A 25,335-nucleotide genomic window follows, 5' to 3' on the forward strand; every position below is an offset into this window, starting at 1 on the left:
TTTTGTGTGTTAAGTGGAAGCATGTTACGGCATCAGAAAGGGAACAATGACAGACATACAAGAAGCTGCCAATAAAAATATGGTGTATCAGGTTCAGAAGCAGCATGGGAGATGGCTGGTCGAGTAGAAGAGTGACAGGGGTATTTTCTCCTGTGCTTCTTTGGGCTTGTATCTTGATGCACTGCAGAAAACAACTAGAGAGAACAGTGTGGTTGGGGCCCTTGAGTCAAGAGACTCCCTGGTTAGATATGGGGGACGCCTGCTTTGTTGCATGTCTAAGGCTTGTCTAAGGACAAAGTGGCTTTGGCTACATCTGATATGGAGGGAGATGAGCTGGCCTCAGCCCCCTAGGCTGGGTTTTCAAAGTGATGATCCTCAGCACAGCTGCTGGTGTCCTGCACGCTCTGGACCTCACAGCACTTTCCCACAAGTGCTGAGCTCTGGGCTGCCAACCGCCGTGGCAAGTACTACCAGAGACCATGGGCTCCTGAAGGCCTCTGTGTGCCCTGTTCAGAACAGTGTCTGGATGACTCCAGCATTCCAGTGTCTCTCTGCTCAGGCAGACCCAATGTATCCTTCCAGCTAGCTCCTTAGGGAGTCTTTATAGGCACAGGTCCGCACTGCCACTGACTGGGATGGGATGAGCAAAAATCTTGTCAAATACTTAATGGAGTGGGATGTGCTTAGTACCTTGTTTAGTTTAATTTTAAACCCAACACTCTAGTGGCAGAGGCTGGTGACACTGCTTTGCCTGCATCACTGCATGCTGTGAGCAGGCCTGCATGGTGCGCAGTGGCTGACAAGGCTCTGGCTGCACTGCTCCTCTCACAGCTACTTTTCACTTCTCTGTCACTGACAGCAGTTGGGAATGTCCCAGAACAAAGACCTGCGCAGACACAGCTCAGGTGAAATTAGGAGTCCTGATTAGGAGTCCTGATTATGAGCACCCCCGACTTCTATCTCCTCTCCAAAGTTGCTACTTCCTTTGCATGCAAAGTCACAACAGGAGGACACCCTACCTTACTGTAGGATATCCCATCAAACACAGAGGTGATTTCAGCTGGAGATGGCACATCAACTACAATTGGGTGGGAAGACAGCAGAGTCATCCCTCTGTACAGGAAACACATCCTCAATTAAAACCTGTTCAAGCTGAGAAAGAGAAGACATCATTAGAATAGAAACAAAGCCAGGAGTTTATGCCTACTTCTCAAATAAGTAGGTGTCAGTGCATACCGCCCTGAGTTCCCCAAAGAGAGAAAAAACCCAAGAGTGTCATGGGTTGGCGCTGGCCAGATGGCAGTGCACCCAGGGGTGTATGTTTTTCCTAACGAACTACTGTGAGATGTGGTCAAGAACAGAGCAGAGCAGGCCCAAAACTTGAAATAGAAAGAAAACTTTATTAAACTACATAACAACAAAAAATAGAAAAGAAAAAAACCCCCTAAACACACAAAAACCAGAAATGAAAACCTCCCAGAACATTTCTTCTCCTCCCCTAATTTCCACCCATTCCACACTCTAACTTTTAACACTTACACATTACCCTCCATCTTACTTGCTTAAACCAAAACCCTGGGTTCCCAATCAAAGTCATCATCACTCAAAAAAACCCCCAATCTTAAATTCATCCAGGGAGAGAGGAGTCTCTCTCGCACCATAGACCCCCTACAGGAAACACAGGTGCACCCTCCTGTGTTCCCATGTCACCCATGGCACCGCCCAGAGAAGTCTGCCATGGTGACACCCTCCTTTCCATGTCCAGTGCTCTCACCACCGTCCATGGACCTAAACCGCATATAGGGCTCTTTTAAGGATGTTTGGACAAGTACCAAAAACCAGCCATCTTCTCATATTGGGACAATAGTCCCCCCATTTTCCCCTGGGGCTGAGGGTTCCAAGAACAGAGATCTTCATCCCTCAAGACAGCGGGCGCCACCACACCCTCTTCCTCTCTTCTCTGTTCGCTCCACTCCTACAGTGGCAAATCACTGCCACAAAGTCTTTGGTTCGAGCCAACTGCATCCACCCAAATACAGTATCATTTATGTCCAGGAGGATTCAGGTTCAGTCTATGGCTAACATTATGCAAGAAAAGTCCAGCCTAAAAAGCCACTCCTCATCATCTCTGCCCATCTGGGATTCCTTTCATCTTCCTTTGACATCTCAGTCCCAGGCTGTCTCTCTCTCTTCTCTCAAACCACCAGCCAAGAGAATCAATGTCTGGAAAAAGTTTTCTTCTGCCTCAGAAAGAGTTAAAAGTCTCTGGCTCCTGGCAGGGCCACAGGCTCAGGCACTCCCCCACGCAGCCGGGCACCTTTCCCCCCCCTCGCTCCTTCTCCGCTGCCGGCCGCTGCCAATATCAATTGCGAAGCGGCAATTTCTCTTGGGGGGGGAGGGGGGGAGGGAGGGGAATGGGGATGGAAGGCACCTCCACAGTTCTCCACCCTTCCATCCTGGATAGGGGCTGGCTCAGCTCCAGTCCCTTTCACTCTCTTCTCCCCCTGGGGCACCGGCCTGCCTTAGCCTGGCTGCATGGTTTCCCTCCCCCTCCCCCACCTGTTGGAGTCTAGAACATCCCTCTGGCCACCCTGGAGGGTTTGGAGACCAGACAGGGGGGTCTGGGATCTGTACAGTTAGACCCACACAGATCCCAGGAGGACACTGACTCTGATTCCTGTCCATGGGAGAGAACACTCACATGCAGGAAGAATCACAAATCCTAAGAATTTAAAATAAGTAGTGGATGGTTTATTATAGAATATAAATATAGAAATTAGGATTCTTAGCATATGGGGCTGAAGAGACAAGATGGAGGAATTGGGGAGTGGCCCCTGTGCTCCTTGTTCTTGCTCTCGTCCCCCATCTTGTGCTGAGTTGGGTTTTAGAGATTGGCTTAGAGTAGAACTGACATGTTAGTATAGGTAGTAGGTATTGGTAAAATTTTGTAAATAAAAAGTACGTCTCGGACAGTGGTTGGGTCAGGGGTACTGTACATAAGGTGCAGGGCTCTCTGATCCGCCCAGTCTGCCATGTGTCCTGCTCTGCTGGGGAATGCCTCACAGAGCTGAGAAAGAACTAAGATAAGGTACCCTGCCAGGGAGGCCTGGCAGAGCTGAGAAAGGACTGAGATAATGAAGAATAAACAACCTTGGAAATGTGCACCAGCAGACTCAGCTTGTCATCTCTACCTCTGGTGTGTAACACTTAGGGCAAAGAGAAGACTGAGAACCTTATTACCTCTGGGAACAGCAACCCAGGGGAAACTCCCAGGGAACAGCAACCTTGGGGGAACCTTATTACCTTGGGGAACACCAACCCCAAGGAGAATCTCAGGGAAACAGCAACCCTGAGACCACCCAGCCTTGTAAGTGGTTCAGGGGAGGAGGAGAGGATGCGTGCTCTTCTGAAACCGGAACCAAAGAGGAAATCCCTCTGGAAGTCCTTGCTTTTAACCCCTTGTGTTCTCAGAGGCGTGTCTAACCTCTCAGTGGACACTCCAGGTGCCAACATTCAAACCTGGCCACTGATTGGTTTGACCACAACTTCCTGGAAAACTCACTTCCCCCTCAAACCAGGACAAAGAGTTAAAATAAAGCCTTTAGAAAAACTAAAATATATTAAGCCACGTAAAATAAAGTAGAAGTTTAGACTATTAGTTTTAAGTAAGTAAAAATCCATAAACAACTCAACAAGTAGCTTGAACTTCAGCTTCTCTAGGCAATTTGAAATAGGAAGAAATTTCATGCTCTCTAAAGGACTTGCAAACTCTTGCTTTACATCTGAGAGGGGAGGGATACAATTTCTCCTTAACTAAGATAATTTGCCTTTTGCAGATCCTGTTTTCCTCTGCGTATCATAACACACCCATCCCGCCCTCCCTTGCCCCCAGTAGGCAAAAAGAGTAGCCTGTGTTATCAATTTCAGAAGTGTGACAACATTTACAAAGCATTATGGTCTCCTCTTGCAAAAGAGGAGCTGGGTAGGAAGAGAGGGAGGGAAGAAGGAGGCAGCGTTCCCCATCTTTATTTCCTAATCAATATTGACCAAAAAAAAGACTAAAATTCAATTTAGTTTTCCTCTTCTGTCACCCTGGCCTTTCAGAATTTTCTTAGCTTTCTGAATGTTTATTTTATTGGAGTCAGATTCTCATGCTTCTAATAGTCTCTTAATGTAAAAATAGCACTGTTTACCTAATGGTAGTTTTTGTTTACATTCCTTTTTGGAGGAGGAGAAGAACTGATTGACTGTTTGACTCGTGTGGTTGGAGGAGTCATGATCCCATCCACCAATCCACAACTGGTGCCAAAAATGTATAAATATGAAAGAAAGTAAAGTTCTGCCCCTTCTTTCCTGCTGGGACATCTGTGAGCCGCGTGGTTCTTTTGTGTCTAACTGTGTCACTCTTCTAATACTCACTAGGATAACGTTGAAATGTCTTAGATCTTAGCTGAACATAGTATCTAGATAAAATGGTCTTTTAAATTTTAAAATCAATAATTAGAATTTTTCTTACATAGTTAGGACCACAGATCTACTTTAAATGTAAAAGTGATCCAGGAAATGATTTTGTTAGCCTCTCCACAGGGAGAGAGGCAGGGAAAGCAGCAAGTAGGCACTGCCTGCTTCTAAAGTCACTAGGCTCAGGAGATAAATTTCAACAGGTTCAACCTCTGCAAAACCTACTCTGCTCCCTTCCACTGGCATATGTTGTGTATGTTTTAGCACCCAGAACCTCATTACACCTGAACAGCTGGGGAAAATATGCATGCTATGTGCCATCACATCTGTTTTGGAAGGGAGGAAGGAAGGAGCAAGAAAACTCCCTTTATTCACAGAGTATAACGCATATTTAAGGCTAACTTCTTTGCAACACCCTTAAAGCATCTGGAGTTGGCACAGTTAGCACATCGGCTATCCACAGTCACTACCTATTTTTGCACTATACAGAATAGAGATTGAGTTGGAGCATTTGAAATTACACTTACAATGCTGGCAGAAGCTGAATGGGAATCCAGTATTTTCCTTGATAATAGCCCAAGCTGTGGAGACAGGCCCAGGTTCCCAACCCTTACCAGATCAAATAACAATCCCAAGTTCCATGAAGAGAGTACAGCCCAACTAAATAAATACAGGAATATCTCCATCTTTCAGAGTTAGACCTTTAAGCAACCCTGCAAAACTGTTAAGGCTCTGTCCAGAACCCACCTAGGTGTTATTTTCCATTATAACCAAACACTTGACTCACTTGTTGAAAAAGAATGACTCTTCCCTGCAGACTAAAACTTCATAAAGTTTACTTTGACTAGTTTCAGACCATAACATAGGTAGGTGAAAAACTTAAACCAACTTTTTCTTTATGTTGCACCACACTATGTTAGTTTTCTATAAATATACTTCAAGTCTTCATCATCCTTGTCTAAACTTTACTCCCTCCAAAATGCTCCTCCCAGCCCTGCCAACCCACCACAAGGCAGAAATAGTTACCATTTGCCAATCTGGTTCTGCTGCATTTGCTCCCAGGAACTCAAAATAACTGGCAAATCCTTCATTTAAGCACAAGTCATCCCACCAGTCCATGGTTACAATATTTCCAAACCACTACAATTATAAACATAAAGACGTAGATTTAGATAAATAGTACATGTATGTTTCAGTATCTCACATCTGCATATAGAACATTCATTTGCTTACTTTTTTCCTGCTGCCAGATGAAAATTATCATAATTCTGGGGTTTGAATAGGAATGAAGGCCTTGCCTTGTGTTAAAACATCACTTTTATTATGAAATTACATATTACTCGGGAGATTGCTGATTCATGTGCCACTGAAAATATTTTTAGTTTCTTCCTCTTGAATTGATGATTTCTGCTTTTAAGGATATGCTTTCAGACAGCCTCCACAGTGTATGTCCCTGTTTGCCTGCCCAAAAGAGACATCTGCACACGTAAATTAGTTGCTCTAAGACATTTTGGACAGATTTTCATTAACTGGCTGACAGTCTGGGCCCAAGCATCTAACTTCCTGAGAAAAATTCCAAGGCAGTAGTCATGGTATTTTGAAGTTCTAATGGGGATCTGTTTTAACATATTTTTCAATCAGATTTTGATCACATGTAGAAGATCCTGAGACTAAGTTAATGACAGTATTTGCAAGATTAAAATGTTGTGACTATATATTTGAAACACTGTAAAAGTGACTCAAGTCCTAAAATATACCTGATGAATGAGCTCATGGGCTATCACAGCAGCTACTCTCTGTTGGATGTGGCTGACTCCTCAGGATCATACAGCAGGTTTGTTTCTCAGTATGTAATCAGCCCCCAGTTCTCCATAGCACCTGTCCCAAAATCTGGAATAGCTATTTTATCCGCATTAAAAGAAAGAGACAACGATTACCACTGTATCTTTTAAATCAATTAGCTTGTCCTCTCTCTGTGTATTTACGGCCTGTTTTGCTTACCATTTGTGATTCTGGCTTACTAGTGTAGACTGTGGGGCTATGATCTGTGTTCAAGAAGAGAATTGGCCTAAAGCAGCTGATAGCAAGTGCCTTGGTTCTGCTGAGATTAACAGAGGTAGGATCAGTTGCACTTGCTGAGAATCTGTCCTGAGAGGTGATGCTATGCCATCTCCTGGGAACATGTATATCATACATTACTTAATTTTGGCTCCAGAAATTAATACTATTGTCTGGGGATGTGCTGTAGGCAGTAAACCTCCTGAAACTATTTTTAGAATATTGAGGCATGACATTGTTTGTCACACTGTTGTATTAAAAATATTTATTGACATGTTAACTGAAGTAAATCCCCCATGCAGTGAACATCTGCTTCTACACCTGGCAATTTGTGGGGGTCACTCATTTATGGTCAGTAATCAATACAGGTTTAAATGAGAATTGCAGACTCAATTGAACTGGCATTTTCTTCTGCAAATAATGACCACAGGCTTTCTATGTGGATTAGTGAAAAAGTACACATGGATTTAAAACTGCATAGCATGAAAACCCCTTACCCCACTCCAACAGAAGACAGGAATGACTTATTTCAAATTAAACAACGTGATTACAGAATCAAAGCTGATAGTTTGGCAAGGGCTTCAATGACAGTCAAAATGAGGATACAAGGAGAGAGGTAATGCCAGAAGCCATAAATCAATGTGAAATACAATATTTAAACAAACCATTATGCAGAAACATATCTGATTAATCAGGTTTGACCTGGATAACTTCGAATAATGAGGGAACAACAACAAGTCAAGGTTAGTGATCCAACAAATAGACATTCTGGGAAAAACAGTATAGAATCTACAAAAGTATCTATCCTGTGACACTGCTGACCTGAAGATACCACTCCATCCTGTCACACAGACAGACCTTTATCCAGATGCTGCCACGGCAAAGTCATCAGGCTTTCATGACAGTGAAAGTTTGAATATAAAGCACAGGTGAGATATAGTACCTATTATTACTGGGGACCAATGTGTGAAAGAACAACATATTGTACTGGTTTCCCTAATCCAGTAGTCATTGAAATGCAAACATACTTATGGTAAACTCAGGTGCTGTTTTGAAAGGAGGAGGTAAAGGCTTTTGTTAAAGTAATATACGTTAGCCTGATAGGTACAGGTACAAATATCCAACAAAAGGTTTGCACAGCATTATTAATTGTCTTCAAAGTTTGGGGGATTTTTTCCCCCCTATATTGTCTCGTCCTGTTTGCCGCCAGTATTTTTCCATCCTTTTAAGTTCATGAACCTAACTGAATTTCTTCACTGAAGATTTTAGGAGGGAGAATTTCCAAAACTCTGATTGTATTCCCAGCTTGATTATTGTGCATGTTAAACTGCATGAATCAGATCCAGAGTCCAGATATTCCAAGCTAAAGGATGCCCAAATGCACTACCTTCTCTTTGCTTGTTTTGTAACCATGGGCAAAATTTGAGACTGTGCCTGCTTTTATTTAGTCTCAGATCTTCATTTAGCCACGCAGTAGAAACTAAAAATTATATGCTGGAGCACATTCATCTTTCTAAGAAGTGGATACACACCCACTTTGCGCTAAGGTTAGTAAATAATATGACACACTCTCTGGCAGTTTACATCTTCACTTATCTCACTGCTGACTTTTGTCCAGAAGTTCACATGGAAGTGGTACATATTTTTCTGAAACTTCTGGCTCTGTTTTAACTCATGATAGTCCTTTGCTGATGACACCAATGCTTGCCTTGATCTTCCACAAGACACTTTAAAATAAACATGCCAGGACCAGTTCTTCAGTTCAGCAAACGGAACTGTGAGAACTGGTAACTAAACAGTAACTGAGACCAACTCATCCACCATGACATTTAAAAACATCTTGAACTACACTGGTAAAATTTTAAAACATGCTGACATAATATCAGCAGTTAGTAACCAAATGCTTTCATGCTGCTTTCCACCAAAGCACAGAGATCTGTAGGAGAAACATAACTATGACACTGAATTAACAAAATGAAAAATATAAATGTTAATAATCACCCAGTTTTGGAAGAGAGTAGCTCAAATTAAAGTACTGTTCAAAGAAGTCAAATACAATTTTTGTTACATTTGCTGCATATTCTGCTGTGTGTTTGCTGTGGCTGGATGTAAACTCTCAGGTGTAAAATACAGAGAGACAATTAGAAAAGTTTTCAGTTAAAAGGAATCAGGTGTCCAACACTGAAAAGGCATTTAGCATACATATCAATAACATTGCAGGTTTTCTCTGAGACAGGCCTGAACACCGAATTTTGTTCCCTATCACATTTATTCAACAAAGTTTTTCAAGTGTTGTACATAAGAGAGACCAAGTCAACATGTGCACACTTTCCACTGTTTGTCTGAATTGTAATGCTGGCAATACCCATGTCCAGAAGCTCACAGTGGCCAAGCCTGGAGCAGGACCTGGTTGCATACCAGCCCCTACTTCCCCATGGCCTGGTTTTCTCAAGAAGGAAACCTGGGCAAGCACAGTCAAAGGGGATCCACTTGTTCTGAGCAGTTCGCTGATCTTGACTGATTCCATCAGAACAATCTTCAGGAGCTGTATTGAAATGTGTCAGAAGCCCATAGCACCTTATTTTATAACTTCTTTGTACCTTTCCTATGTACTACCATAACAGTTTCCTCTTGTCCTCGTATGTTAGATCTCAAACCCACTGAAGACAGTGCATTTACTTGATCTGTGACCCTTCCCAGACATGCTGGCCTGTGCAGGTTGAGTGGCTGTTTGACCAGGACCTTGGGCCACACAGCCACTTAGTCACAGCTTTGGTGACTTCTGGGCTGCCCCAGGAAATCATAGGCAAAAATCAATTCTTTCTTTTATGACCAGGCAGGTCTGGGGAAACTGGCATGTTTGGTAGCCTTGTGTGTGATGAGTGACCATTTCTGTGCTCCTCCTGTATATATGAATGCAAAAAATGATGTGTTGAATGTTGGCCTTTCTATCCCTGAAGCTTGGTACCTACCTGGGACTGCTTTGGCTATTGCTGCCAAGCAGTAGGAAACAAGCTCTGGAGGACTAGAATCTTTAGGGCACTCATGCCCATGATGAGGAGGCCTGCAACTTGAAAAAAACTTTTGAGGAGTTATCTTCACATTGTGAAGACAAAGTTTGATTTCAGAATTCATGGAGCCTTTTAGGGATCTTTCCCTCAATCTCTTTGTCCCAAAGCCTGCTGGAGCTGTATGCAGGCTGTTCTCCTCCCCGTCCCTGAAAATCTCCAGTGTGGACAAGATATTTCTATATGGAGTAAAGTTTCTAGTTTTAGTTTTCTATTTTTTTTTCTAGTTTAGACCAGCTCCATGACTCTTGTGAATGGAACACATTAATCTACACTGGTGTGGCTTGTTTACTCCTTCAGTGCTGTCTTACAGCCAGGAGTTTAGGGCCCAAGCTGAGCAAAGGAGCTGGTCTGTTCCAGGAACTCTTTTGGAGTCTGACAACACATTGATTTCAATACCATAAATTACACTTCCTCCAATGAGAGGGGAGGATGGGAAAGTGGTCAGAAATAAAGCTGGGGAAAAAAAAGGAAAAAAAAAAAAGCTTATGAAATTCAATCGGGAATCCATTCCAGCCAGGGGATTTCCCCCAGGGTCAATTTGCAATTACAATCGACAATTTCCAATTCTGTAAGCTCTTTACCCAATTTGGCAGTCTTCAGTCCCCTAGCTGATCCATATTAATGGTTTCCAAAACCCTCAGCCTGCACTAGAACTGACTTTGGGTTTCCTTTGTATAATCTCTTCTGTGATTTTCCAAACCGGACATTTGGTACCTGCCAGGTAATCAGCTCAGGAGCATTGTTTCCAGCTGTAGGCATATTTCCCACCACTGATTGCATGAATGTCTTTGTTAGGGTTTTCAGAGTGAATGGCAGAGTTTTTAAATAATTTACTATGTCATGAGCTGTATGCTCTTGCTGTTGTTTATGAAAGTAATTTATGGATCAAGGGGATACTTTCTGTTGAATGGGGGATTTATTATTAGAAATTTACACAGAAAACTATGGAATGTTCTTTCCAGTAGTTGGTAAATCTAAATACCTCATTGTTCAGCTGGTCTTCAAAGTTCTTGGACAGGAAGCCTTTGAAGGGTTGGAAAAATAACTTTCTATATATATGATTAAAAACCCTAAAAATAGTCTGGTTTCCCTGGAGAAAAGATAACATTTAGTGATGGATCTTATGCACGTATTTGATATTGGTAAAACTGTCCATGTTAAGAGAAAGGAAAGTTATGATTTTAACCTCACTTAAACCCCAAGTTTTCTAGTGCAGGCAAGTCCTCAGACATTGTTTAGTGAACAGCATTAATAAAGTATGTAGTAACATAGGCCTTAATTAGATGTTTCTTCAGGCAACCTCTGTACTGACATGAATACCCCTGCTTCTACACACACACTTTAATTATCACGTTTCAGTGAACACTCCCTTCTATTTAGAAAAGATACAACCAGTCAGGAACATTGTGGGGTGTACTGTTTTGCTTGGGGAAAAAACCAAATAGTGATCTCAGGGCCATACTCTGGAGTGTGGCATGGACAAGTAGTGAATGTTTAACTTCTGCACATAGAAAACAATGTTACACACTTCTTCAGTACATTTTTTTCCTCACTGCTCTATGTTCTGCACCAAAATCTAGACAAATTCTGATTTTTAAAGGAACTGAACTTTAGACAATATCTACTGAGACCAAATAGTCAAAGTCCTGTCCCTGGTAATGAGTGGATCAACTATGCTGAAGAGCAATTGGTTAACAAAATTGTGTGACTGAGTGGCGTAAAAATGTACTCCTGTGAATTACTTAGCCAAACAGCAGACAACTAAGAATATTTCATCTGTATCTCAAGCCAGGATCCATTTGCTTGTCTAAGTGTAATTTAGCTGTAGTTATTTGTCAAGTAATAATATAAGCATACAGCATGACACTAGCAAGGGAGGGCACAGAGGGAAGCCTCAGCACAGTGCTGTGACAAGAAGTCTGGTAAGAGCTGAATCAGAACTTTGGAGATTTCAATGAGACAGATTTTAACATCAGCAAACAGCCTTCAGTAATGAAGGATTTGATGAGGGTTTTGGTTAAAGAAACTAAGGAAGAGCTAACTCGCTAAGGGAACAGTAGCCTGGCTGGGGTTTTATTTTAGATTCCCTGTCCATTTGTGACATTGCCTCCAGAAAACGAGGAAAGCACTGCCAGCTCATGTGAATGACAAGACCCTGTCTTACATAAGGGGAAAGGAAGGGGAAGAAGCAAGGGCATGCAGCCCTAGGGATCCCTCTCTGTATCAGATGAGAAAAAGATCTAAACCAATAAACAATTAACAGAAGGTTGAGTATCCCAAACTAGGTTTAGGCTAAATGAGAAGTTTCTGTTGAGGGGCAAGTTGAATTTCGGATTTCAGTTTGTGATTCAATGTAATATCTTGTCATCTCTTTATTCCCAATCAGCTGCACCTTCAGGAGATTTGGATCTAAGCAAGAAATGGATTTGCCTGCCTAGTGTATGTCAATGAAGGAGCTATTTTAATTTAATAGATTCGGCTTCAAACTTATTCACTTCATTAGGGGATCTATCAAATATCCACCATTTTAGGCAGACACTATCACTTCTATACTTATTTTTACAGAACTTACACTGGGTAGTTGCCTGTTGCCAATGTTGTACAATAAAGCAAGCCAGTACATAATGGCATATAGCACTGTAATCCTATGTCTCAATGGCTGTAATAACATTAAGTGCAATTCACTCTTTTTAACCCACAGAAAACTATAAAGTATTTGTATTCATGGCCTGTGATGCTCCTGTACCCCCTAACCTGTACATTCCTTCAGTCACTGGGCCTCGAGTCAGGGATGACTTTGGAAAAAGAGTGTTCCTTCCTCATCTGTGTGCTCATATGGGAGGTACTAAATGGGATCTCACAAAGATGAGAGACAGGGAAGGCTTGTGAAACACTATGTAGTGAAGGTCAGAGGGACCACTGTGAACACCTAATCTGATAAAATAGGCTGCATAAAATAAGCTACAGGAAACAGAAAAATATGTCCCTATTTGTATAAAAAGAGATTTTTAAGAAAAAATGCAAATCAAGGCACATCTGTCATCTGAACCACGTTCAAGCTGCAGAAGGTCTTACAGGTTTTCCACTTACGGATTTTCTTTCTAACCAGCCAAACTGGTGCACTGCAAAGCATACCAAGTGCGTGCTCATAGGGACTGACTTCTCAAAAGTTGTTCGATTCCAGCCATTGCCGAGCTGTTCAGTTTGCTGCAGAAATGCAAAAATAATCAAATTGATTTTTGACATTGCAAACACATGCATTAGAGTACAATATTTGTATGAAGGCTGCAACTGCATAGGAGCAACAAATCAGCTCTCCAGGTCCACCTCTTCTGGAATTTCATTGCTGAAGGCATGAGAAGAGACGAGGTATTTTTCTTCTGCATTACTTGAAATTGTGCTTTGCTTTTTTAGCACTAAATAGGGTTACCTTGCTCTTATTTTCATCAGGTATTTGAAATCATTCACATGAACAGAAATTTTGCCAGCAGGAGTTTTCTGGAGTATGCTGTGTTTTGTTCTTGCAATAGTTGCATAAAATAACATCACTTTGGACAGAGTAGAGAAGAGACTGAATTCTCCCCTCTCTTAAATACATGCATCATGTATTTAAGTCATGGTGCAGGGATGCTACCTGCGATATAGACCAGTCTAATGAATCTATCCTGACCTAATTCAAATAGAAATGAGCACTGCTAGTTGGTGGTTTGCCTAAATATACATAAAATTTAGCTCTGATCATAGTTTTTATTTTGCAAATCAGTTAAAAAACATTCCGGATTATTTTTCCTCTAAGTTTGCTGACAACACTAAATAGGAAGGGGTAGGTACTGATCTCTTTTTTCCCATGACCAGTGACAGGACTCAAGGAAATGGCATGTGTAGTCGTGCATTTCTGTACCCGAGCAGGTGCTTCTATATAAGTTAAACTAGAATTTTCTATAGCCTGCTCGTTGCAATTGGCTCAGTACCAGCACAGACACAGTGATAGGGCTTTGGAAATGCAGCTCAAAGCCCAGTGTCAATCTCATTGGGCAAAGAGCCAAAAAAGCCCACCTAGACCATCGAGTATTAAAGAGCTAGCACAAGAGGTGCACGTGGGCTTTTTGGGAATGCCTTAGCCAGTGTAACTGTGCTTGGTACACTGTGCTCGGCTTATCTCTTTTCATTTTGTAATGTTTATTATTTTTGCTGTTATTAAAACCTTTATTTTACAAAGCATATCCTGAGAAGCCGTCTCGCTATTTTATTAAGCCATTGCTCCGCTGGTTGGACCCTCTGAGGTATTGAGAGAAATCTCGATAGGCATGAAGTTGAGTCAGGGGAGGTTGAGGGTTGATTTTAAGAAAAGGTTTTTCACCCAGAGGGTCGGCAGGCACTGGAACAGGCTGCCCAGGAATGTGGTCACAACACCAAGCCTGACACAGTTCCAGAAGCATTTGGACAATGCTCTCAGGGACATGATGTGACTCTTGGGGTGTCCTGCACTGGGCCAGGAGTTGGACTTGATGATCTTAATGGGTCCCTTACAACTCAGCTTATTCTATGATTCCATTCTAAACATATATTTCTTCTATTCCTTTTCTGCTATAGTCTGAAAATTTTTATGCTTCTGACTGGATGACTAACTTAAATAGAACAAAAGCCAAAAGCATATAAAAGACATTAGCCTTCTACAGTGGTTCATGGGATTTGTTTGTCATAAACAGAATATAAATAAAGCAGAGGCAGTTAATGTTAAAGGTAATATGATTCCATGAGCAAAAACACCTATTCACTGATATATTCATAACCCTTTTTGAAAAGGTATTCACAATCTAATTTTCCATTATTTTATCCATTTTTTCTCTCTTTTGATATCTTTTGTTATTTCAGCAAAGTCAGGACTCGAGTGAAAAAAAAATCGAAGAAACTCAACTCCAGTGAAAAATGCAAATAAAATGTACAAGATTCTGATTTTGCTGATCTGATTTTGCCATGGTGATTATAAAGCTCCACACCACCCAAACTACTACAGGGCACGTAACATACAACATGCCTTGCTTTACAAACTCTTACATTTCCATCTGTGGAAAAGATCTTTCCCAAAGTTCTTTCACTACTAAGACCAGAGTTACTCAGCTTGACCAGATGAAAAAGTGCCCTGCTATAAACCCGTAGTCAAACCTCAATATGAATTTGGCATATGTAACAGGATTTCTTAGAGAACATGGACATGACGTATTATGGAATGAGGCTTGAGCTATCCCAAACTGGGGCTCAGGTTTGGGCCTGCTGGGCCTCAGGTTTGGGCCTGTGTAGAAGTAGATAAGCCTGTGGCACAGTTAGAATTTAGGTTAAGGTGTGGCTATGGATTAGATAGGATAGTTAGAGTAGAATTACGGTAGCTACCTTAAACTGAGTGTTGGGGGTTAGATTTGGTTTTTTTTCCTTCTCACAGAATTTTTTCCCATAAGTTTCCAAGAAGCCTTGATGACTACTTAGTCAGAACAAAAGGAGTACTTGAGGGATATAGCAGCACAAGGCTACACCTATTGTTTTTGAGTCCCTGGGAGTGTCCCTCAGAGGGGAGAGATGATGAGCTTTGGGAAAAGCAAAAAGACAGATCTGGGGGAGGGGGAGGCACTCTTGCTCTCAGCGCCGAGGAGGAAGGTCAGGCTGCCCTCTGCCTCTGTCTCGTCCTGGGAAATCTATGGTCATCTGCTCGTGTACCCGGGAATCCTGAGCTCGCTTTCTTCAGCCTCCCCCCACCGCCGCTGCTTCTTCAGAGCTTTGAGGCTCTCCTGCTACTCTGTAGCCCTGCACTGCCCAGCCCTGCCGGGACACCCCTGCTGCTCCAGCTGCCAGCGCAGAGCTCCTCATCTCTTCCACCGTTCTGGGACTTTCCTTCCTTCCAGTTCGGCCTCTCGGAGTCCTGCAGGGACACCGAGATCAAACTGCTCTGGGCTTTTTGTGAAAGAAAGCCCTCAAGGTTCTTGGTTCTGTTTATTATTGATGCTGTAGTTGTTGTTTGTTTGTCGTTTTGTCATATATACTAGTAAAGAACTGTTATTCCTACCCCATACCTCTGTCTGAAAGCTCCTTTAAATTTTTTTTTAATTGGAATAATTTGGAGGGAGGGGATTTGAATTCTCCATCTCTAGGGAGGTCCTGCCCCTTCCTAGCAAATATCTGTCTTCCAAACCAAGACACTGAGATTGTTTACATTCCTTTTCACACTGAACGCCAATTAGAAAACACTTGTAACTGTAAATTATTTGATACTGTATATAAGCAGCCATTTCAGGAATAAAGGGGAGAACGTATGATTTCACCATATTGGTTGTGTTCTGCATTACTCTGTTCAGCTTCCATATAGTTAATAGAGGCCCTGGTTTCAGGCATAACCTACATTTTCTTATCTGTACTTATTTTTTAGCAAATCAATTAAGAAGCAGTAGTTAGCCCTTTGCAAGCTTATTATTGTAGGCCCATAATAGAGGCAAGGTCCACATGTCAAGGTGTAAAGTAAATCTCAAAATGCAGTAAATCTTGATAACATAGTGTTGTCCCCTTACTTCCTTGCTCATACCCTCACTTATCTGAGGTCTGTGAGGAAAGGTACTGTAATCTCCTTTCATGTTTTGTTCATCAAAGTGCCTGGTGGCCTTCTAGGTATCATAGAAATATTTTTAATAACAATGGCTCAGAGCTTTAAAAGGGTATGGATGCATCTGTATCAGCCTGGTATTAGATAGCTCAGCTGCATTGCTAGGAGAATAAGTTTGGGGGACTAAATAAAAGCAGACCTTGTTTTCTGGATGGGGAAGTGATTGGAAAATTTCAAATGCCAACAGTCTGGAGGCTGGAAGCGGGGTTTTTTTTTTTTTTCCCTTTTTGTGGTGGTGGGTTTTGGTTAAGCTGTTTGGACTTCTGTATTTCAATGGTTCCCCCCTGTTTCCCCCTGCTTGAAGGGTTGGGTGTTGCCCAGGCATGTGCCCCTCTTTGTCTACCTCCCCTACCCTCGCCCTGTTCCTAGAGCTGTCCATCTCTCCCTGATCTTGCCAGATGTTATGGAAAAGCCCCTGTCAATCTGTCCTGGGACCAATCACCTGCTTGTTCCACACTCCCCACCCCTCAGGTTTAAAAGTGGGCACGAGCTTTGTTCTTTGCTCATTTTCGTACCCCTGTCTCAGGGAATAAAGATCTCTGAGAAATTGTATGAAAAGGAGTCTTCTCTAGTTCTTGCTCTGAAGTTTAGGCACCTGTTGTAACACCTGTTGCCGTGGAAGAAATGCCTTGTTTTGCACCATTACCTGAACCTGCTGGCAGGTTCGAGAACAGCTCTTGGCACAGCCGGGATGACAGAGCTAGCAGGAACTAGACCGGGGCTGTGTCACCTTTTTTTTTTTTTTTTTTTTTTTTAACTTGGCACTTTATCTCCCACTTCAGAACTTATTAGTAGAAATGACACGATAGATTACACATTTAATTGAACTATTCAGTAGAAACTCTCTCATCTGAAAGCCATTCAGTCTTCTTCCAGAAGGCCTAGTGGTAGATAACTGATGCCATTGAATTTCATGCAAAATTGGGAATTTGACACAGGAGGTCTAGAAATGGATTATTTAGGAAATTAGAGACATGGTGGAATGACAAATGTCCACACCCATTAGCTGACAGATGGGGTTTCAGATCCTCCATTATTAAAAAGAATAATCCTAGTCTTTCTGGCTAGCAGGATTCTTTGCCATTAAATTGTGATCAACAGATCCTTGTTCTGGACCATTACGCAGTTTTAGTGATTATTTTAGACTTTCAATCTGGGAAGCAGCTGCCTTTCAGAGTAATCATTTTCCAAGCCAACCCAGTTTGATTGAAGAACCTGCCAATATCTATTTATAGTTAGCAGGGTATGCTCACCTAGAATATCTGAACAGAGGGTCAGCTGGCTAACAACAGAAGAGATGCTTCATTTTTGCTTTGGATTTGACTCTGTGCTGCCATGTCGCATGCTGGTGGACCACTTTGTGCTTGGACCAGCCAACCAGTTCTGTTCATGGAATGTTTATTCACTGTGAGTTTTACAGTGCCTCAGTGGTAGACTCTGTGAACATGCAAGAACCTGGCAACCCACATTACCTTTCAGTGGCTCTACAGAAACATTCCACTTAGGCAGCAGTTGGGAAATACATACCTGTACCGGCATGTTTGAAAGTGCTTGGTACGCATCTTGATGGATGATGGATATGTTGTAAGTTGTCTTTTTGTTTGGCTCATCAAAGCAGGGAAATGATTTCCATGCATCTGTTGGCTCATGATCAGTAGCTGCAATGCTCCTAAAACAAACAACAAGTTGGCAAGGGTTCATTATATGGTTTTGAAATCTTGTCTGCAATTTCTAAACATTTTTTAAAAGATTTCACAACCTAAATTCAACTACAAATATTTGTGCATATTTATCCATTCATAAAAGCAGGTGACATCAGAAATGCATGAGCTGACATTGCATAGTCAGTCTGTCATCAATATTCTCTAGGTTGCAAAGCAAAAGTTAATGCAACTTGCTTCTCATCAGATACTTTTAGGAGCCAGGCATAAGAGTGGCATGACCTCTCAAGCATAGTGAAAACTTTGCTGACCCTCCTGCTGAGCTTTCCCATTGATTTATGCACCTAAAATAAAGAACTGATGATATCACCTAAAAGGAATGTCACTCCAAGAGTTGTTTACCCACTACAGCATATCTTGGAATTAGGGTCTTGAACATCTCCTGAAGTGACACCTTGAAACTGTGTAAATGCAAATAAATCTCATCCCGCTTGTGTGTTTCTTTTTCTGCATTTACCACATACAGTTTTCTCCTGATGCTCCTATGGTCCCCTGACTCCATTAGTCAAATTGCTGGAGAAAACATGGAAAATTCAGGTGAACATCCTAGTACATAACTGATGCTATGCAAGTTGAGGGGGGTCAGAAAGCCATCTCAGTTATGTACAACCAGCTGGAGGAGCTAGACAATAGGGGTCATGTAAAAACATAAGGTGAAGGTTGTGAGTGTTCTCTCATATTGTGCTTGCTTCTCTCAGTGACATCAGGCTCCTCCATTAATGACCCACACAGTGGCAGAACACATTCTAGAACCAGTGATTGATAGTGAAAGGGATCACAGATGCTCCTTCAATTAATCTGGAATGTCAAGCATTTTCTGACAGCACTTCTACAGCTACTCCAACTATATTAAGGTAGTTTTTCTTTCTGAAAAGTAATTAAAAGTGTACATCAAATTACAGATCTGCAGCAATCCTACAAGCTCACTTGACAACCAAGTTTTCAATGTTTCTCTTGCCCTTGGCATTTTCCTGTGATGGTTAAATACTAAACTGGTTATTAGGAACTTGTAGCAGCAAGGGTCATTTACAAGCCTGACACAGGTAATAGGTCTGGGTTCTCTCCATTCATGTTCCTTGGAATAGTAGCTCAAAGGTATCACCGTGGAGGCCTAACCAGGAAAACAGGCTGGAGACACAGATCTGGGTGCGACAACAGCAGCAGGGCAGAAGACCCAGTTTATTTATAAAAACCTACTTTTATACTTTTACTATGAGGCCTGTGGATTGGAGGTGGGAATTCCCACCTCCACACCACATTGGTGAAGGGAACTGTCACACAGTCTTGTTTGTCCCAGCAGAGAATGTAAAAACAATGGCTATGTTTATAGAACATAGCTGATGTTTACATTAAAAGAGCGTGAGAAGGTACGAACTTCTCCTTTAATATGAGCGCTCAGTAAAACCGGGAAAAACTCATGGCAACATCTCACCCTTTTAAGTATATTAAAAAAGAAAACAAAAAAAGAAAAATGAACAATTCTATGACAGGAAAAAAGAAAGAAAAAAACCTGTAAAAAGTTCACCAACCTTCATTTAGGTGACGGTGTGAGGGCTACATGTTGGTCTGATTCTGCCTTTGCTACCCAGGGTTTCACCCTGAACCCCTTGCAATAACTTGCTCAAAATATCTCGAGCATAGTCTAACATAATTCAACCAACACCCTCATATTTTTAAATTTTTATAAGATACAAGGGAATATACGGTGCAAAAGGCAGGAGCATTCCAAGAAAAATTTAACCACTCAATTGAAAATTCTGAACCCCAAAAGTTCTGTCCCAAAACCACAACCCCCAAACAACGTGCCCTTTCCCCACAGAGGTCACAATGGCTACCAGACATAAAACTGAACCACAGCAAACAATTCCTCTGAGTCCATGATTAACAGTCCGCTGGCTCTCAGCATCACACTGCTTCAGTCAGTCCTCGTCCAGCAGCTCCACAGGATCCAAAGTCTCTATGGAGGCCATATAGGAAAAGAGAAGATGCCAGTCTGTGTCCATGTCAATCAGATCTCGAAGAGGCTTCTGTGATGGGTGGCACTAGGGTGGCACAGGATGCACAAGGTTTCAGGATCAAACCAATGCACCTGAGGCAGCTCAGCAGACTTTCAGTGGCCGCCTTCTTAGCATGGATCGCAGAACCTGAGGATAGAGAACTTAAAAAACACAAATTGAGCAATTGACTTTTTCTCAAAGAATGCATGCAACATGGGATGTGGACGTAGAAACCCACTGCAAGGTCCAAGGAAAACTGACCATAGCTATGTGGCAACATCAACACTTCCTACACTTGAGATGATGGCTGTAAACCAGCCAGAGAATTTTGCTCTTGTTCTAGAGCTTGGAAAACTGTTTCGTCCCCCTGACGTCTTCTTCTTTTTCTTCGCCTCCGAGTTTTCGGGCTTGGCGTGGGCTCAGCATGACCCACTGCTTTGCAAGTTTCTGCAGTATGGTCTGGACCCCCACATTGTGCGCAGAAAAACAAGGGAGTCACTTTCTGTGCCTTCTTTTCCTGTTCTCCACTAGGCTGAATATCTGCCTGTGTCTCATGTCCAGCATTCTGCCTCTGTTCAGCCGGCTGTGAAGCAGCCGTTGGGGTCATCACCATAGAATCACAGGTGTTTAGAACTGCACAGGTCTGCATGATTTCCATGACATCAGAAGTCTCTGGAATGGTTTCCAGGAGCCTCTGGCAAGCAGAATTAGCATGGCTCCATGCTAATTGCTCCAGCAGTATCATTTTCAAAGTTCTATCCTTGACTCTCGTCTTTAAAAAACACAGCAGATGCAATATAAATTCATGAAAAGCTTCCTCTGGCTTCTGTGCTATGTCTAAGAAGTCTTGCTTTGGGGAGAAGGATAACTTGGTTTTTATCAATGCAGATATCCCTATGTATCTGCACGAATCTAAGACAGTGCAAGAAAGGCCAGCTTGCACATCAGGGCAAGCATATTGACTCCTCCCCATAAGTAGATCAGCTCCGACCCCAAACAAGGGATCGTCTCGAGGCAGGTGGCTATTTCTGACAGCCATTTGTCCAGCTAGGAATTTCCAACTTCTCTAAAAGATAAAAACCTGTTGAGGTTCAAACATCACTGTTGCAAAGCCTCTTATTACATAAGGAAAGACCAGATTCTCAAATTCTGCACTGATCCATTGAATTGCCTCAGTGAAGCTTGTATTATTTTCTGTCACGTCCCTTGATAAGGGAAGCGGGACTGCCCATGATGGGTCATCATGGCTATGATGTTGTGGAACCAAGCCCACAGGTCCCTGAACTGGCTCGGGCAAAGCTGCATCTGCAGGCAGCAGCTCTCTTAGGTCAGCAGCCTGGTTTGGCTGGGATGCAGGACTAAAAACCTCATCCGATTTCATGACAGGAAAAGCGTGCACCTCAGAAAACGCTTTTGCCCCGTTATCATCTCCCACAGCCGACCCGGCCCCGTAGGGGGGGCGGGCGGGCGACAGTGACATGCTCAGAGTCCTCTCTGAGCGGGGGGGCGATTGTCGCGCTGGGCAGGGGGGTGTGGCCGATCGGCCACAGCTTTCAGCTCCTGCCCGGCCAGCCGATGGGTCGGTGGCTGGGGCCAGAGCCGGCGGCAGCTCTGAGGTGTCAGCGCTCGGCCCCGTCCCCTCTGTGCGGAGGGGGCGTGCGGCGGGGCCGCGCGGCGGCGCGGGGGGGCTGTCCAGTGCGGGGGGGCTGTCCAGCGCGGGGCGCGGCGGGACAGGACCCGCTTGTAGCAGCCAGCATGGGGCGGGAACTGGGCGGGCGGGACTCGGTAGAGCCGGCGGCCCGCCCTCCGCGGGTCGCGCGGGAGGGAAAGGGGGGGGGCGGCCCGGGGGAGACTTCCCCTGCCGGGTTCCTCCGCTGGAGCGCGCGCGGCGCGGTGGGGGGAGGGGCGGGGCCGGGCGGCGGCGGCTCCGCTGCGGGCACCGCACGGACCGCCGGCGGCGGCGACCCCGCGCACAGCATTTGGCGCGGCGGGGGGACGGGGTAAGGAGGGGCCGTCCCCGCCGGGCTCGCCTGCCGAATCCTGCGCGGAGCAGGTCGCGGCGGGCACGGTGGCCCCCCCGGCTCCCTGCAAGGGGCCCGAGGCGGCGCGGCTCCGCGCGGCAGCTGCAGGGCAGACCCCGCAGCGGTGGCGGGCAGAGGGGGGGTTGCCGCGGCACGGCGGCCCGGGGCGGCGCGGACGATCCCCCGCGCTCAGCGTGGGACCCGATGCCGAGCGCTCCGCCCCCTCGGCACCCCAGCTCCCAGCCCGGACAACCGTGCGGGGAGCGGACCGAAAAAAGCTTCCCAGTCCTTCCAAAAACCCCGCTGGGGGAGCCCAACCCCCGACATGGGGGCCGGGATCTCCCGCATCGGCTCTAACCCTGCATCAGAGCAATCCTCATCAGAAGCGACGGAGCTCGCAGGGGAGCCAGTCCTGCTTCCTGTCGAAAGCCCAGAATCAACTTCAAAGTCCTCCCCAGCCTCTTTTAAAAGCAGGAAAACTGTGGTCCATACCCGTAAAAGAGTGCCTGCCTTAGAGTTTCCGTCAAGGATGGCTGAGAAAAGGCTTTTTCCCAGGGTTCTCCATGGGCCAATATAAAGTGCCTTTTCAGCAGTATAAAAAATTCCAAGTTTCTTTCCCCAGCTAAACAGTTGTCTCACGTGTTTCCTAGTCAAGTCAGCATCACGGGACAACAAAAAGGAGTGGAGCAGTTCCATCATCAATCGTTCCTCTGAGAACATCGTGGGTTTCTTCTTTTTGCAGCTGTAGAAGGCAGATTTTTTTCTTCTTTTTTCTTTTTCCTTTTTTTTTTTTTTTTTTCTTGCCTCACTAGCTTGCAACTTAACCACGTTGGGCACCAGTTATCACCGTGGAGGCCCAACCAGGAAAACAGGCTGGAGACACAGATCTGGGTGCGACAACAGCAGCAGGGCAGAAGACCCAGTTTATTTATAAAAACCTACTTTTATACTTTTACTATGAGGCCTGTGGATTGGAGGTGGGAATTCCCACCTCCACACCACATTGGTGAAGGGAACTGTCACACAGTCTTGTTTGTCCCAGCAGAGAATGTAAAAACAATGGCTATGTTTATAGAACATAGCTGATGTTTACATTAAAAGAGCGTGAGAAGGTACGAACTTCTCCTTTAATATGAGCGCTCAGTAAAACCAGGAAAAACTCATGGCAACACAAAGGTTCATGGGCAGACAGCATAATGAACATTCACCTTTCAGATGCAGTGTTTCTTTTGCATGGTGCATTCTTTGCTGTCACTGTCTACTTTTCATAGGATTTGAAAGCTATTTCACAATAAAGTTAACTCCAAGACTCCAGGGCAATGCTTCACAGCTATTGGTTAAAAACTTGGCTATATATTTTTACACATTTGTCTTGTTCCTACAGACTGATAACATTGTGATATATCTGTTGATTTATAAGGTGATAATCCATCTATCCTCATATGTTTGTGGAAGCAGACAGACATTAGGAGTGAAAAACCTCAGCATGACCCTTCCTATAGGCTAGATGATGAGAACTCCAGACTATGGCATGCATAGAAGTGGCAATAGAAACATGAGATGTGATTCACTTTCAAATGGCATAATGTAGCTTTTAGATAAGATTTTCTTCACTGCTTGGTGGCTTCTACTCTTGAAGTTGATGTCCAGACCTTTAAATATGAACTACAGTTGACAGTTTTAAACATCATAGTAATAACAAGTGAAGATCTGGCTAAGACTGCATCCAGCTGTTCTCAAAATAAAACAGTGATGCGTTTAGAACCATGATGAATTTTCCTTTTTTACCCCTCCCCTGAAGTATGAGACAGTGTCAAACCCTTCCTCCCTGAACTAATTAAAGCATTTTTATCCTAGTCTTTCTTAAAATTCTCACTTGTTGCTTTTTCGGGAAAAACTTTCTCCTTGAGGAAGAAAATCAGCAGTGTTACTTTTGTACATAGAAGAAAATTTTTCCCTTGTCTATTCAATAAAATCCTAAATACATCCCTGTTAGCCATATGCCAGCCTCTTGTTCTATTACAGACAACAGAGGGAATTCCTAAAAAAGGAATTTGTCACTAATAGTACTGCAAAATCAAAGCCAGCTGCTGTGACATGTTTGTATTATTTTTATTATTAAGGAAAAAATACAAGAGAGCTTTAGCACATTCCTTAAGAGAAACTAATGACTTGAATAATCCAGTACACCAGCCAAGAACTCTTCTTTTGCTCCTTTCCATAAGATCTGAAAAAAAATACAAGTATAATGTAGTTATGCTCAGTGCATCATACAAAGTAGGGAAGGACTGTTATTCCTTTTTCATCAATGGGGAAATGAAATACATAGACAGAGGAATAGTTTTACCAAAGGACTCAAGTGCTCACGGCTAGATTTGGGAACCCAGAGAAGTATCTAGGCAGGTCTATGTCCAAAATCTACATTTTCAAAGCTTCTGCTTTCCTGTTCCCTACCTGCATGTGCAGATCAATTTAAATTTTCCAAGGTATCTCATGATATACTTCAGGGTGTTATAAATGCCAATACGATATTCCAATTAAAATAATAATTTGGTTTATTAACAAAGATCGAATTACAGAATTTTGGTAAACCCACCAACAGCGGAGATACTTGACAGTCTTTTTCCCAGGAAAATGCCAAGGGTGAAACGTGAGACACAGAACCTGGCAGTCTGCTGTCTCTCCTACGGTTCACAAATTTGCCCGGTTCGGGGCTTGGTTTTTATACACTTTATTCTGCCCTCGGCAATATTTCCCCATATTTCCCTTTGTTTCCCGGCTAGCTATTCAAATTCAAGGGTGTCTCCAACCAGGCTGGAAAGAGTTCTTTTCTCAGTTCATATGTTAATGTCCAGTTTCTATAGATCCTTATGGCTGATGAATGGTCGAGATATGTATGATGACCGGAGAGGGAGTAGTCAGGAACTGTTGATGTTTCTGCCACCTTATCTCAATAGGTCTCCTCCCGGTGCTCCAGGAGGCTGTCGGTTTCCAGTAAACCTTTTGTCTCTTTCTGAATGTGAGTTTCTCGGGTGGCGCCTGCCTTTTCAACATTTTGGTTTAGCCAAATGTTACAAGGTGTCCTGAAACTTACATTTTCATATAACACACACAGATATACAGTTTTATAGTTTTCAATAATATTTCATTAACTATAAGAACATGAATTAATCATTTCACATTTTTCACAAGGGCATGTCCACAAACACCTTTTTCCTGATGGGGATTGTGTGATCTGTCTAAACAGGATCCCCAAATGAGGCATTCTTCTCCCTAAGCCTCTCAAGGATCCCAGACTTAGAGGTGTGTTCAGCACATCCCTACCTGTTTTCCACAAAGTCTGCTGGAAGATTTGAA

The 25,335-nt window shown here is 43.4% G+C and overlaps 1 protein-coding gene across 1 annotated transcript in view; it reads right to left on the bottom strand.

Annotated features, from left to right (window-relative positions):
• The window catches only part of LOC134563365 (PDZ and LIM domain protein 5-like), a 126,180-nt gene that overhangs the window by 91,931 nt on the left and 8,914 nt on the right, over positions 1-25,335 (bottom strand). The gene's annotated exons all lie outside the window — the stretch shown is intronic.

Source organism: Prinia subflava, chromosome W (assembly GCF_021018805.1).
Source record: "Prinia subflava isolate CZ2003 ecotype Zambia chromosome W, Cam_Psub_1.2, whole genome shotgun sequence".
In the NCBI taxonomy this organism is placed as follows: Eukaryota; Metazoa; Chordata; class Aves; order Passeriformes; family Cisticolidae; genus Prinia; species Prinia subflava.